The 15350-nt window shown below is 37.2% G+C and overlaps 1 protein-coding gene across 3 annotated transcripts in view; it reads right to left on the minus strand.

Moving 5' to 3' along the window:
* The window catches only part of LOC150076517 (phosphoserine phosphatase-like), a 68896-nt gene that overhangs the window by 34484 nt on the left and 19062 nt on the right, over nt 1-15350 (minus strand). The window lies entirely within an intron of this gene.

The raw sequence follows: 15350 nt of genomic DNA on the forward strand, positions 1-15350 counted from the left end.
TTCCCATACGTTTTAGACATTTGGAGCCCACCTCAGAAAGCAAAAACATATTGGACCTGTAATAAAATAATACACTAAAAATAGAAACAGTCACTAGCACCAGATCTTTAAACATATAACACATACATTGACAGTCCAAGGTCACTCAGAAAAGGCCATATTTACTTTTCATTTTTATGCACAGCATATTCTGATTCAATTTTATAGTTTTAGAAAAAAAATATTAACATTCTAAAATTTCCTCGCAGAGCCCAGTCCCAACTGTTAAGCATCATATTCACCTTTAAATCATTATCAAACTAACAGCATTCCCCGTGAAGAACCTCATTGATACTGAGAAACAAGAGTGAACTCTGAAGAACCACACTTGCCACAATAGTCCACTCTGAAGAAAGACCTTTAATCACCACTGTCTCCTTTCACCTAGGCATCCCCTGATCCACGTAGATTATCTGAATTTTATTCCAATTTTTTTTTTTTTTTGGCATGGCTGAAAGATGCTTGAATTATATACAGACAAAACAATTAAGATAAGCATGCTATAATGCTTCAAAATTTCATCTACTACACAAACACTAGCTAACCTAGACCATTTTTCATTAGTGTCATCTTTTATTGGGATAATGGCCAAATATTACCCATCCAAAGAGCTGCAAACTGCTTCTGAGCTCCTCCCCATATGAAATGGATGACTATTATAATTATTTTAATCTGGAGTTGGAGTCTGATACTGACGAATAGGAAGGGAAAAAAAACATTACAAAAAAATAATAATAAATAAATAAAAAATCAATCCAAAAGAAATCTGCACATTCCTATTAAGCGTAAATAATTATGAGAATAAAACCAAAATACTTTAGACAAAAGTAGACATGTATACAATAGCATAAACACAGAAAGCATGAAGAAACCACCTATTAGATATTAAATTCAAAATCAAACAGCATACTGCATGGTTGGCATACAATGCAGTTTGCATTAAACATGAGATAAGTCACCCAACAGTGACTCTTCTCATGAAGAGTTTGTAGCTGAGCTTACAAAGACTATTTTAGTCAATTTATCAATATTAATAAATTTGATGTTTGAAGTTGAAAAAAAAAAAAAAAAACTTATTTATATCAAGCTTAACACTCCAGTGGTCACTCTTCAAATTTAAAAACATTATAACAATTATCGAAAATTTTTCAAAATATAGATACACAGATTTCAAATTTAATTATTATTAATCAAATCTATCTTGCAGAATTCCTTTTCCAATTTTGGTAACTGACAGTAATATTTACAAAAAAAATTTCATCCAACTTGACAATTCACAATAATAATAAAAAAAATCTTTAAACAACAGCAAGCAGAAATGAAAACAATCCCAGTACAAATATTACTGTATAAATCATAATAATGTAAATCCTTTAATTAATTAAAAAAGAATTTTGTTTGTCATATTTTTATGTATCATACAAAACATAAAACTCTTAAAAAAAAAAAAAAAAGGTTAAAATTAAAATCAAGATATAGTGATAAGAGATTTAAAGTCAGCAAAAATAATAATAAACAATATGGGGGGGAAAAAAATTGATACCACCATGATCCAATTAAAAAACTGGTAATAGAGATAATTATTCCAGGATTTATATCTTTTGAAAATATGATTTATTCAGAGAACCAATCTTTAAGAACACTTAAAATGTAATTTTAAGTTTTTATTTAATATTGCATTTAATATTTTAAATGACATTCTTGAGTCCAAAACCACCCTTAAACTTAGGCACACCTTTCCTTGTGTTATTTGATTAAAATCCAATTTAGACTTGTAACATAAAAATCTTGTAAAAATACACTGAACTTGCTCATTCAAAAATATACAAAACTGGCATACAAGTGTAAGGTGCAAAATCTGGCAAACTCTAAGGGCTAGACACCTGCAAGGTGATCTGATTGATGTGTTTATGGCTTTGAATGGATTGAGCAAGCTCAATACTGATGGGATTATCCCTCTTGCTCAGACTACACACGAGGGGAGCACAAATTCAAACTGAGGAAGAACAGTTGCAGAATTGATGTGCGGAAGTTAGCCTTTAGCCAGTGGTTGTTGACTGCTAAAACAAACTTCCATCTGTTGTTGTGGAAGTTGATAGTTTGAATAGTCAAGGAAGAACTAAACAAACTATTGAAGGGGATGGATAGGTGAAATTAGTTTTTTTATTATTATTTTTGCTGATGCTGTAAAGCTTGCCATCTTGCATCTGTAAGATACAATATCTTACAAATCAAAGAAAGAGAAATATATAAATTTTATTATAACAATGACGGGATTGGCGTTCCCCAAACTTGAAGATTAATTCTAAGCGAAGCTTCTGGTCAGTATTACACATTACAAATCACAAATATCGTTTAAGATAGTGGATCTCACGCTAATGGAATTAAATTAAGTGGAGGCCATATTTAATGTAAGAGCAAATATACCATGAAAATAAACATTAGAAAGAGATATAGGATCAGCGCCCACTACCTGAAAGAGCAAGCGAAGATAGCGAGACGGAACAGTGGGGGGGTCAATTGATAGAGTGGCAAGGGATGGATTGCTCAAGAGACTACAATAGGGGTACCAGTGGGGAGCGGTTCTTGTTTACTGTAAGCAGAGCGGGGGTGGTCATTTTATAATAAGGCGAGACTAATCAAGTAAATGGATGCAGATGTTTAAGATGATAAGGCGAGACTAATCAAGTAAATGGATGCAGATGTTTTCTGGATGGTTCTGGAAAGATTCTGAGCTTCCGGATGTACAAAGAAAGTTCGAGAAATTTCTGGAAACCGGAAGCCCTCCCTACACCGGAAGGAGCTCGACTTCTTGCCTATTGCACGTCACGTGCAATAGGCAAATGAGAATGGAGATGATGATGGGGAGATAGAAATGATTGGTTGAGAAAAGGAAGGGCAGTACAAAATTTCGGGGAATAAAAAGGAAAGAGCGCGCGAGAAAGGGGGTGATGAAAGTTTTTTTTCGGAGAGTAGGCTCGGGAAACAGTCCCCGGAATGATCCACCAGTAGAACCAGTTATGGTGAGTTGACTAAGTTCTGATAGTTTAAGTAAAGTATAGATAGGTTACAGCAAAGGGAACTTTCTCGAGATGGAACACAGAAGTCCGAAAGCATCCACAGAGAGATATTTAGAAGGAGGATGGCGAGAGATAATGCTTACAGAAGAACACTGGACTGTCCTGCAGCCTACAGAGAGAAATAAAGTAAAGGGAAGAGACTCCTACTGAATGATCTGGAACCGCGAAGAAAGATATGACACAAGGAATGATCAGCGAAGCGAAGAGTATCCCTGACAGATGTTAGCAGTTTCGAAGCTGAAGAAGAGCGATCTCAGACTGATGGTGGACCCCGATGCAGAGCAGAAAGTCAAAGAACAATCCTTGTATTAGCTGAGGAATTCAGCTCACCAGAAGTAAGTGTTTAACAGCATGCGTACCATTAGGTAATACAAAAGACTGTAGCTAAAGATAGATAATGGTTAAAGGGAATTCTTTTGGGATACATGTAGTTAATTCAATACTTATTCTATAGATAAGTGCAGAAATATCATATGGATTGATTAATAAAAGGATAGTTCATAGTTACGTTTCATCTGCCTAACTTTAATGAATGTAGAATAACAACTTTTTGGAAGGGTTAATCAATAGAGCTGACAGAGTTATGTTAACATATATAACGTCCCAGAAGTAGAGGAGTGGCACTGCTAACCGCAGATAGCCAAGATTTTCCTTGAAAATCCAAAGGTGAGACAGAACCATTAAAATTTAAATGGTAGCTTTATTAATGTTAAGGTGAGATTTGTCCAGAGAAACTTATCATTTGGACAGTTAGCTTAAGAAGAAGAGAATTGTATTAGCAAAGGATTAAAGGAAAGATATGTGTAATAACTGTAGAAATAAATGTGATTGTTTTAATGAACTTTAATTGAAAAAAAAAATATATATATAAATGCAAGAGAGTGTTACTGGCCCAATGGCAAGAAGAAGATGATGTATAGGAAGGCCTAATGATCAGGATCGTAGTCCATGCCATGTACTAATATCAAGTGAATAATGTGTAATGATTTGCTAGATTTCTTTTTTTCTTTGTAAAATATGTATAATAAATTAATTGTATATATTGTAGAGAAACTGTGTTTGTCATTCTAACAACCAGTCTGAACAAACAAAGAGGGGGGACATAACCACTGCTATTCCCTAGAGCCAGTTACTTCTGAGAGATAAAGTCAGATGCAAAGTGGGGTATAGTAAGAATATAAATAATAATAAATAAGAAAGGGGATTTTTCAGATAAGGGAGCTTAATAATAAATAAAATAGAAATATAGAAACAAGAAAACAAATAATAAACACCACCCCACCCCACCCATCATTTGCTACTACTAATGCTAACTGGGGACATAGAGGTTGTCAGTTTTTGGGTAATAAATTTAATCCAAACATTAAATGTCAAAATACCGGTCCTAAGTGATTACTTATTTACTACATTATTTTACTGTTATTTATCCTTTTAGCCATTGATCAAAATTTGCAAACAAGAGAAACTTGGTATCATGAAGTTACCCAAGCGATCATCTACCAACTCGCTCCAGTAATATTACATTAAAAAATAAACAAACAATAACATGGGGGGGGGGAGAATAAGCAGAAACAAAATAACACACGAGATATTGTTTACAAGTAAATTTTTTTTTGAACCCCCCCCCATCTCCTTTCACGTGATCAACAATGTTTCCAACTGCTTTGTGGCCGCAGGAAAGTCTTCAGCTACTATCGAAATACTGTACTACTTTCAGTAGCTTTAAAATTAAAGTGGGGAAGGATAGGGGTTCACTTTTGAGAGACAGAAGAAATATATAATATACCCAGAATGCAGAGTCTGTATAATAATCTTCTGGCGTGTAATGCATGTCAGTTTATCTGGCAAATTCAAAACAGGAGACAAGTCAAATTTAGTTTGGTTTTTTTCTTTTTCCGGTTTTGTGAACCAACCTGCACTGCATCCTCGGCCGATTATATTTTTGAACGGGATGAAAGCGATTATCACGAACGAAACTCTCAGTAGCTTTGTTAGGATACCTTTAATACAGTAATTACAGTGACTGTTTTCTCACTAAGATATTAAACAGCTATACTGTCCATACTTAGAAAAGCAAGTGAATAAGGCCATCACAAGTAGTGATGTGAGTCACCAAGCAAATTTTGTTCTGCGTTTTTTTTTTTTATTTTTTTTTTCAGGGCAACGCAAACAATAAGACTGGATGATGCTCTCCATCTCTTCAGAAAGCAGCAAACATTTAATTAACATAAAGATTAAAAAGTTTGTTTTCAAAGCAATGAATGACAACTAACTTGTCGCCTGCTTAGTTCGGAATAAACACCGCTCTCCCTTGTTAAAGACCGCCTTCTCCATAGACAACAATTACACTAGCCAACAAAAACTATTTTTTGTAGGCGCCTCCGTGGGCAGGAGCAGCAGTGTGTAGCACACTGCTTCTTGATTAGACCAGGGTTCGAGCCCATGCCCACCAAAATACGGAGGATGCAGAAAGGTCAGGGAATGACCACTGCATATCCCTGGAGCAATATGGCCTTAGTTGCTAATGCTCCTAAAAACCAAATAACAAACAAACATATTTTTTGTTATACCTCTGCAATGAAAATATTATTATTATTAGCCAATATGGTACAAGGAAGCCTGAGGCTTATGCTGCACCAGCCAAAAAAAAAATTTCTGAATTACCCTGAGAGAGAGAGAGAGAGAGAGAGAGAGAGAGAGAGAAAATCAACAAGAAAGAGAAGAACGATGATTCTGTAGGAAATAACCGTGCTGGCTGATTCCAGCAACCACTATAAAAAAGCCTCTATCATGTCAACATCAAAAGATGTACCAACGTTTAAATGTTAAAATATACATATAATTTGACTTCGGAAAAAATATGATAAATCATAGCAAAATAGTTATATTTCAGTAATATATAACCAGCATACCAGTAATTGTCCTTAAAATTGTTTGCTACTAAGGGATTTTCTCATATTCCTGCTTACTCTCCCTCACAAAGAACTAGCAGTAATCCCCCCCATCATTACAGGATCCCAGCAACCTTGATACTGCTTTTCCATCATGGAAATATCTTGATGAAACCACTCCCGTTCTTCATCACTCATATCTCTCTCAGATTTTCGGGAAAAAAATTCTAGATGGGAATGCAGAAAATAAATTTAACGACAATCGACAGCCCATGCTTTTGTAGCACTCGAGTAAATTAGACACTGACGTGTCATATTTTCTTCTTTCCTATTACTCAAAAACCATATACTACCGCTTTAAATGATTCCCAAGCTGCCAATTCAACCTCCTTTAATTGGGTTTCAAATACATTGTCTTTCAGGAGTTTCCTAATTTGGGGTCTTTTGAAAATTTCTTCCTTAAGTTTGGCATATGTTAAATTAGGAAACACTTCAAGTATGCAAATCTGTTACGTTCTTTATCTAGTCCTTTCACGAAATATTTCATCAATCCAAGTTTGATGTGCAGCAGAGTGGGAGAAGAACCTTGTTTGATTGCACTAAAGGAATATATTTTACATTACACTGTCCTGGTATAAACTCGTCCTGCGTGGCCCAATGTTATTATTATTATTAGACATATGGTGCAAGGGAGCCTGAGGCTTATGCTGCACACACACCAGCCAAAAAAAAAAAAAAAAAATTCTGAGTCACCCTGAGAGAGAGAAGTAGAAGGGAATCGCCAAGAAAGAGAAGAATGATGATATCCAGCTCAGGACCCTGGGTGTGCCAAGCCCATACTCACCAGATGTGAGCCCCTATGTACAACAATGTTCTTCTGTCGCACGGCTGTCTACAAACACAAAAAACAACAATATTTTGTAAATCCCCCCTTCAAACCAATAACCTTACGATCACTGCATATGTTCCAACCATAATCCTGGTATTTTATAACATGTACAACCTTAGACATGCTCTCATGACTTTCTTTAAGTTCAACTGTAGGAAACAGAGGAACTGATGGAAATTCGTTGCCATTATGAAGCAAAACTGCTTTTAAACTTATTTGTGAAGCATCTATGAATAAAACATCATTCATCTGATATGCACGACACCTAGTTCTTTCAGAAGTCCAATAATGTCTTTGCAAAGACACATACTATCCTCTGTAGCAAAATGTATTTCGAAAACTTTTCCTACTGCAAGGGTTGCGGGCCGCACCCTCCTACTCTCGAGGGGCTGTTTGTTTGGAGGATAGAGGTACAACACTGAGAACATCTCATGGTCAGTTAATACTCATAAAACCTTGGCACAGGCTACAAAACTCCTCACCAAAAATGCTATTGTGCTCTCTTCAAATTGCAAATTGTAGCATCGGAATTTGAACCTAAGAAAAAGAGGTAGAAGTCTGATTACGTTTATCACAAGAAAATCGAGGCCAGAATCGATTGCTAAAATTAAGCGAATTATCTTATATCTGTTAAAATAAATCAGTATGTCATACATTACTGGCTAGATTATGCAAAATTGCCATACTTTGGTAAAACTTAACTCCCTCGATATTTAATAACTGTTTGTTTGTTTGTTTGGTTTTTAGGAGCATTAGAAACTAAGGCCATATTGCTCCGGGATATGCAATGGTCATTCCCTGATCTTTCCGCATCCTCCATATTTGGTGGTGACAGGCTCGAACCCCGGTCTAATCAAGATATTTAATAACTGATGTGATGTGAAACTATCATGGTGATTTTAAAAATCTAAAATTCAGAAAAACTGGTTAAAAACAACATTTAAGTTTGAAAGATTTTGTTCATGTATGGGTAATGCACACACATTATTTCTACTACCAAGGTAATTTTAATTTATCGTATCTCATATTGTGAATACCTTCACAAAGAGTTGACATGATATTACACTACCTCGAATAAGCAAGGCTTCACATCAGTGGAGAAGACTAATGTTGCTTATTCTTGACGGATACCACCACTCAGACAGTACCATTTCGAAACTTGTTGGCTTGCCCATCGTTCGGGGGCAGGTACCCTGTTGCAACAGTGACAACCCAGTTATGAAGTATAACTCCACAATAAGATGCTTGATGGTGTGTGTGTGTGGTTTAGTTTAAAAATGTTTCTTGACTAAATGTCTAAGAGTATGAAAGATTTTGTTTATGCATGGGTAATGCACACACATCATTTCTACTACCAAGGTAGTTGCTTTAATGCATCATTTGATCGTATCTCATATTGTGAATGCCTTCACAAGTTGCCATGGTATTGAAACAAGCTCTAAAATGGTGCCGTCTGGGTGGTAAGAATAAGTAACATTAGTCTTCTCCACCAGTGACGCACTGCTTATTCGAGGTAGTGCAATATAATGGCAACTTGTTGTGAAGTTTTCACAATATGAGATACAATCAAATGATACATTAAAACTACCTTGGTAATAGAAATGATGTGCATGCATTATCCATGCATGAAACAAAATCTTTCATATTTAGAACATGTAAGTTCTTAGAGGTAAAAATTATATTGGTTAGTGCTATTAAATACCAATGAGAGACTAGTACAAAAATTATAATTATTAGCCATATGGTGCAAGGAAGCCTGAGACTTGAGCTGCACCAGCCAAAAAAAAATCCTGAGTTACCCTGAGAGAGAGGGGGGAGAGTCAGAAGTAGAAAGGAATCACCAAGAAAGAGAAGAATGGTGATATCCAGCTCAGGACCCTGGGTGTACCAAGCCCATACTCACCAGATGCGAGCCCCTTGTGAACGTCAACGCTGCTTCACATGTGACGAATGATCATAGCACAACGTTTGATGGTAAATTTTACTCTGCGTTTTTAGTACAGTAAAGGTACGGATTTCTTTATATATAATTCCTCTGGGGTAGAAGTAACCCCAGAGGAATGTACAAACTGTGTGGTACAGCACTTAGGGTGGTAGAAAAAGAAAAAGACCTGGGAGTAATTGTGCAGTCAGATAAGTTTTCTGAGCAATGCAGACAGGCTGAAAGAGCAGGTCATGGGGTTTTGTCATTGATATACAGGAATTTTGCTAGCAGGAAAAAGGAGGTGATTATCCCTTTGTATAAGGCAATGGTCAGGCCACGCCTTGGGTACTGCGCACAGGTTTGGAAGCCTCATTTTAGGATGTAGATTTGCTTGAATGTGTACAGAGAAGAGCAACAAGATTTGTGAGGGGGAGAAAGGGGTCCTCTTACCAAGAGAGGCTTAAGTTGCGTGCAAACTATAGCAGCTGGAGACTAGGTACCTGTGGGGTGATCTGAGTGAGGTGTATAAGGCCTTGAATGGGTTGAGCATGCTGAATTCTGATGGGATTCTTCCACTTGTTCAGATTACAAACCTAAGGGGGCATAAATTCAAATTGAAGAAAGACAGTTGTAGAATAAATGTGTGGAAGTTTGCCTTTAGCCAACAGGTGGTTAATTGCTGGAAAACTTCCATCTGTAGTTGTGGAAGTTGATAACTTAAATAAATTCAAGGAGGAACTGGACCAACTTTTAGAGGGAATGGTTGTGTGAATTTTTTTTCTGGTTGATGCTACATAAGCTCATACACTTGCATCACATGCCTCTATTACTATTTTTTCAAAAAATAAAAATAAATAAATAAATCTGGTAAACTGGACTTCGTTTATTGGCCGCCAGGCTTTCTATTGCAAGGTGTTTATCATAACGTGTTTACCCACAGCATCTGAAAGCGATGGTTAGCAAAAGTAAGAATATTGACATGAAGTTACCACAACATTACAAATTAACCACTTTTCATTTCTATATGGTAAATATGAAGAACAATAAAATTAAAAATAACAAAAATAAAAACAAACGTATATTATAAAAATACCATTTCCATTTACCAAAGTGGTGTTAACCAGTATGAACTCAACGCCACATAGGACAAATAGCCAAGGTTTTACAAGATTTGAGGGTTAAGCCCATAAATGTTCCTACCTATTTGATTTCTATATTCGAAAGCAATATGATGCAAGAAAATCAGAGCACCTTGTACAGCACCAGCCAAAACAAACCATTGCTGATTCCTTTCAATAATATATCCAAACCTTCCTAACTTTATTCAAACTACTTAACTCCACTACACTAGTCAGAAGTTTATTCCAACAATTGATAATTCGTTGGTGGAATGTAAATTTCTGCACACCTATTCTTTTCTCTGCTTTTCTGTCAGCCATCCTTTTCCAGTTTAAATTTATGCCCTTGTGTGTTTAATATGAGGAAGAGTAAAAGATGCCATCAGCATTTTGCTTACAAACCCTTTTAAAGCCTTATATACTTCAATTAGGTCACTATGCAGATGCCTATTTTTGAAACAATTTACAGAACCAGTCTTTCTTGGTAAGAACAGCCTTTTCTACCCCTCTAACCAATCTTGCTACTCATCTCTTCACCTTTATCAAGAGATCTAAATCCTTCCTAATATGGAGGGTTGATTCAGCCTTTTGATAATGATTTTGACATTAATCCTGCTTGTGATGTATGGCAGCAATGTAATTTTTTTTTTTCGTGCAGGCACAGTCCCAAACCTTATCAACGGGTGCATCAGTTGTAGAAGTTGTTTTAATGTCGACATGCCTCGGAAATTGGACCCATGGTTGGAAAGTTACATAACTGCGCTTTCCGAAGAAGGGTAGAGTTATGCGAAAATTATTGATAGGTGCAAGTCGAAAAATTTTAGTGTATCGAAGTTTGGTATCCATTAGGTTTTGAATGGCAAAGGAAAATTCTGCGAAGCTGCTGCAAGTGAGCAAGAAGATCCTAAAGAAACTGCAACCTGCTCCAAGTCGAACGAAAAGGTTGTTGTTATTATTATTATTATTTGGATTTTAGAAGCATTAGCAACTAAGGCCATATTGCTCCGGGGATATGCGATAGTTATTCCCTGACCTTTCTGCATCCTCCGTGTTTTGTGGTCACGGGCTCTGACCCCGGTCTAATGAAGAAGTGTGTGTGCTACGCACTGCTGCTCCTGCCCACCTGGCTAAGGAGGCGCCGTGATCCCTCTATGCAGCTAGATGCAAAAGGCTAATCTCTAACATTAAGGTGGGTAGCTGAGTGCTAAATGAGTTCCCCCAAACTTTTCATGGCAATGGCCATTCTCTTCAAGTACTCAAATTTGTCCAACAAAACTAAACTTCCACTTAATTTGCTCATCTTCTCTGCACCTAGCACAAACAAAGGCATCTCCTGTGACATTGTTCAGCTATACACTGGTGTTCAAAGAAAGTGCATCACCCCTTAAAATTGTAATTGTCGTCAGAATAACCTAAGTATACGGCAATACTTCTTACAGATTGCATCATATAAGGCTGACACATGTAGGTGATGACATAATATTCCATCAGTTGTTACATTCAACTACATAAGCACACTCTGTAAGAGCTGCAGTCATTCCTTGCTTGTGTCATGAAGAAAGAGTGCTATTGTTGAAGCATGAAGAAAGAGTGCTATTGTTGCTTTACGTGAGGAAGGATGTTCTTCACGTCATATTGCTTATAGAGCATCTTGTAATCAGTCGGAAGCAAGTACATTTCTTTCCAAACTCAAGAATACTGGTTCTGCTGATAGGAAAAAAGGAACCGGACGCAAATGAGTCTCTTATGCTTATGCCGAAAAGCTTCTTCGTCTAAACTGAAAAGAGAATGGAAAAAATATACAGGAGTGGTAGCAAGTGCAGTAACAGTCAGAAGACCCTCTTCAAAAATGGACTTGTAGCCCGCTGTCCTAAGAAGAAGCCCCCGCCTCATACAAAAAATTAAAAAGACCAGATTAATTTGGTGTAAGGAGCATGTCAAAAGTAGCCCCCCCCCCCCCCCCCCCGAGCAGTAGAAGTCAGTTATTTTCTCGGATGAGAAGAAATTCAACCTGCATGGCTCTGATGGGAGACAAACAATTCGCCATTAATGTGGTGAAGAATACCATCCAGACTGTGTGGTGTGTACGGTGAAATTCCCTGCCAGCCAAATGATATGGGGGTGCATTTTGTATCGTGGAGTAGGTCACCTGCAGTTTATAAAAGGGTCCGTAAATGCCAATGGATACCTGGCTATATTGGAAGGCAAATTGCTGCCAACCATTAGAGACCATTTCAACCTGCCAAATAACTGCATTTTTCAGAACGACTGTGCTCCTTGTCATCGGGCGAAAAGTGCAAGTAGACACCTCTGTAGTTAGTTTAGCTTCATTTCTGCATTAGAGGTTTGACAGTAATGTGTATACATTACTGTCAAAAAAAAAAAAAAAAAAAAAAAAAATTGGTGAAAAGGTGAAAAAAATGGTTGGAAGAACCATTTTTCCTGGCCAGATAAGAGTTCATTACAACTCTTATCTGGCCAGGAAACAGCCCGGACCTGAATCCTCTAAAGAACTGTTGTCATCGCAAGGAATCTGCAGTTGCTAGAAAGAAACCAATGGCCCTTCGTGAACTTCAGGAAGCCATAATTCGTGTTTGGAACCACAAACTATCAGTTGATTATCTTCAGAACTTGATCTTGTCAATGCCTTGACGGTGTGCTGCTGTCATCAGGGCCAGAGGCAGTTCAACTAAATATTAGTTTGCATTGCACCTGGTGAACTTTTCATTTTGTTTTCCATTTAAAATGATAAACTGAAGCAAACTGAGGGCTTCTGATCTAAGAATCTGCAGTTGCCAAATTCCTAGATGGGTAGTTAACACTACTCTTCACCTGATGAGAGACCAGCAAACTGAAAACAGCTAACACAATAGTGCCCCGAGTTTATTCAAACAGTAGCCGATTCATATTTCTAATGATACATTAGCATTAGTAGAGGCATTTGATGCAAGAAAGCAAGCTTATGCAGCATCAGCCAAAAAAAAATAAAGTAAAATAAATAAATAAAAAATAACCACTTCCACTTCACCCCTCTGTTCGTTCGAAATACCTGTCCAGCTGAGCCTTAAACTTATTTAGGCTATCAACTTCCACGACAAGGGATGGAAGTCTGTTCCACATACCAACTACCCGCTGGCTAAAGGCAAATTTCCGCACATCTATCCTACATCTTTCCTCAATTTGAATTTATGCCCTATCAGGTGATTATTCTGAGCAAGAGGAAGAATCCCATCAGCACTGAGCATGCTCCAACCATTCAAGGCTTTGTACACCTCTATCAGATCACCTCGCTGGTGCCTAGTCTCCAGACACTGTAATTCGCAAAACTTAAGCCTTTCTTCATAAGAGCACCCCTTTGTTCCATTCACTAATCTTGTTGCCCTTCTCTGTACTCGTTCCAGCAGCTCTACATCCTTCTTGAAATGAGGCCTCCAGGCCTGTATACAGTACTCTAGGTGTGGCCTTTCCATTGCCTTATACAAGGGAATAATCACCTCCTTATCCCTGCTAGAAAAATTCCTATATATCATTGACAATACACCATGAGCTACTCTTGCAGCCCGTCTGCACTGCTCAGAGAACTTCATATCTGCCTGCACAACCACCCCCAGGTCCCTTTCATTCTCTACCACTGTCAGTGTAGTACCACAGAGTTGATACGTTGCTCTGCATATCTTGCATATATTATTTATACAAAATATTGGCAATTAAGTTGACTCATGGATAACGGCATCATTTCTAATAACAGTATAAGTCCAAACCAATCTATCATTGGAATGGCAGAAGCATACTTATTAAATAAATTATATACATCATGAAATTATACTTTAATGCCCTACGTTGCAATATAACTCCACAACTTTTACTATTTGTTTATTTTTCACTTTCAAATAGTATCCAACAACAAGACAACTGCTCTTTACAAGATTTCACTTACCACCAAAATCAGAGAAGGTTCCTAGTCTACAATATCTGAAATAAATTTGCTATTACACAATGGTTTTTAGCAATTTATAAATACTTTATGTGCTAAACTGTAACTCATAATACCTCCCATATTTTTTCTGCAGTGTCTCTATTAAACTTTCAAAAATCACATGAAATAAGAACTATACAAAATGCCACAAAAAAGATCAAAATAACTGCATACCTAACCTATGAATGTTCACATGCTTAATCCACAATTAAAAGGCCAATAGAAAAAACAATTTTAAATTCAATTGTCATTCAAATGAAATGGTCATAAAATGTATCCTATGTAAAAATTGATGATAATCTTGTGCCACATTATTGATAATCAGTTGGCAATACTGAGCAACTACAGGCACCATCAATTTAATATGAAGACACACTTTTAGTCATGAACCAAAGTAGAAATACAATATAATCTAATTTGATTTTTGAATGCAGAAAATAAAAAACTTACTGGACTTTATCAGAAACTGTTTGCTTAGTATAGTGACACATGGGTCAAAAGCAAGTCTACAAGTGGGTGAATGTTTAACAATGATATTGGTGGTGTTCAGGATTGCCCCTCAACAACCAGGATAAGCATATTGTGCCATGACACCAAAAATCATGAAAAACCCACATATGGCCTCGGTTGAGAAAATTAGGGGTTGATTCAGCACATACTACTATCAGCAAGGAATTGCACTTTGAAGTGTGTGTTCCAATGATTCCATGATATAGAGGTCGCTGAACCCTGGGGGTTCAGCAACACAATCCACTCTCAACACCACAGGGCACTATGACTACATCGTGGGAGCAATCTATGGCCAATATTCTAGACACTTTTTGACACAGATACTGACCCTCTGACAGTACAACAGCAAAAAAATATGCAGGCAAACAACACCTACTTCAACAATGCTGTAGAAAACCAATTTACCACCGATGAACTGCAGCAGGCTCTTAACAAAATGAAGGAGAGGAAATTCCCCGGAACAGACCTCATTGAACCCGAAGTCCTTAAAAAGACCGCCCAAATCAACATCCAGTTTCTACTCTACCTCTTCAATAAGTGCTTGTCCCATGGATCTTTCCCAGAAGAATGGAAAAATGCCAATGTAAAGCTAATCATAAAAAATTTGTCTAAACCGCTCCAACAACCAGTCATATCGACCCATCGCCCTTTTATCCATGGCCAGTAAACTGTTTGAACATCTACTCCTAGTACGGCTCCAAGACCATTACACCAAAGCTGGGCTCCAGTCCAACGTCCAGTTTGGATTTCAACCGGGGCGTTGCATAGAAGACGCACTGCAAAGGATCATCTCTGCAGTCTCAACTTCTACCTTCAAATATTACCTACTAATAGCAATAGATTTCACAGGAGCCTTTGACAGGCTCTGGTGGGCAAGTATTCTTCGCAGACTTAGGCAAGTAAATATCCCATTAAATTTATAC

Source organism: Mastigoproctus giganteus, chromosome 13 (assembly GCF_048544385.1).
Source record: "Mastigoproctus giganteus isolate SK-2022 chromosome 13, ASM4854438v1, whole genome shotgun sequence".
NCBI classification, from domain to species: Eukaryota; Metazoa; Arthropoda; class Arachnida; order Uropygi; family Thelyphonidae; genus Mastigoproctus; species Mastigoproctus giganteus.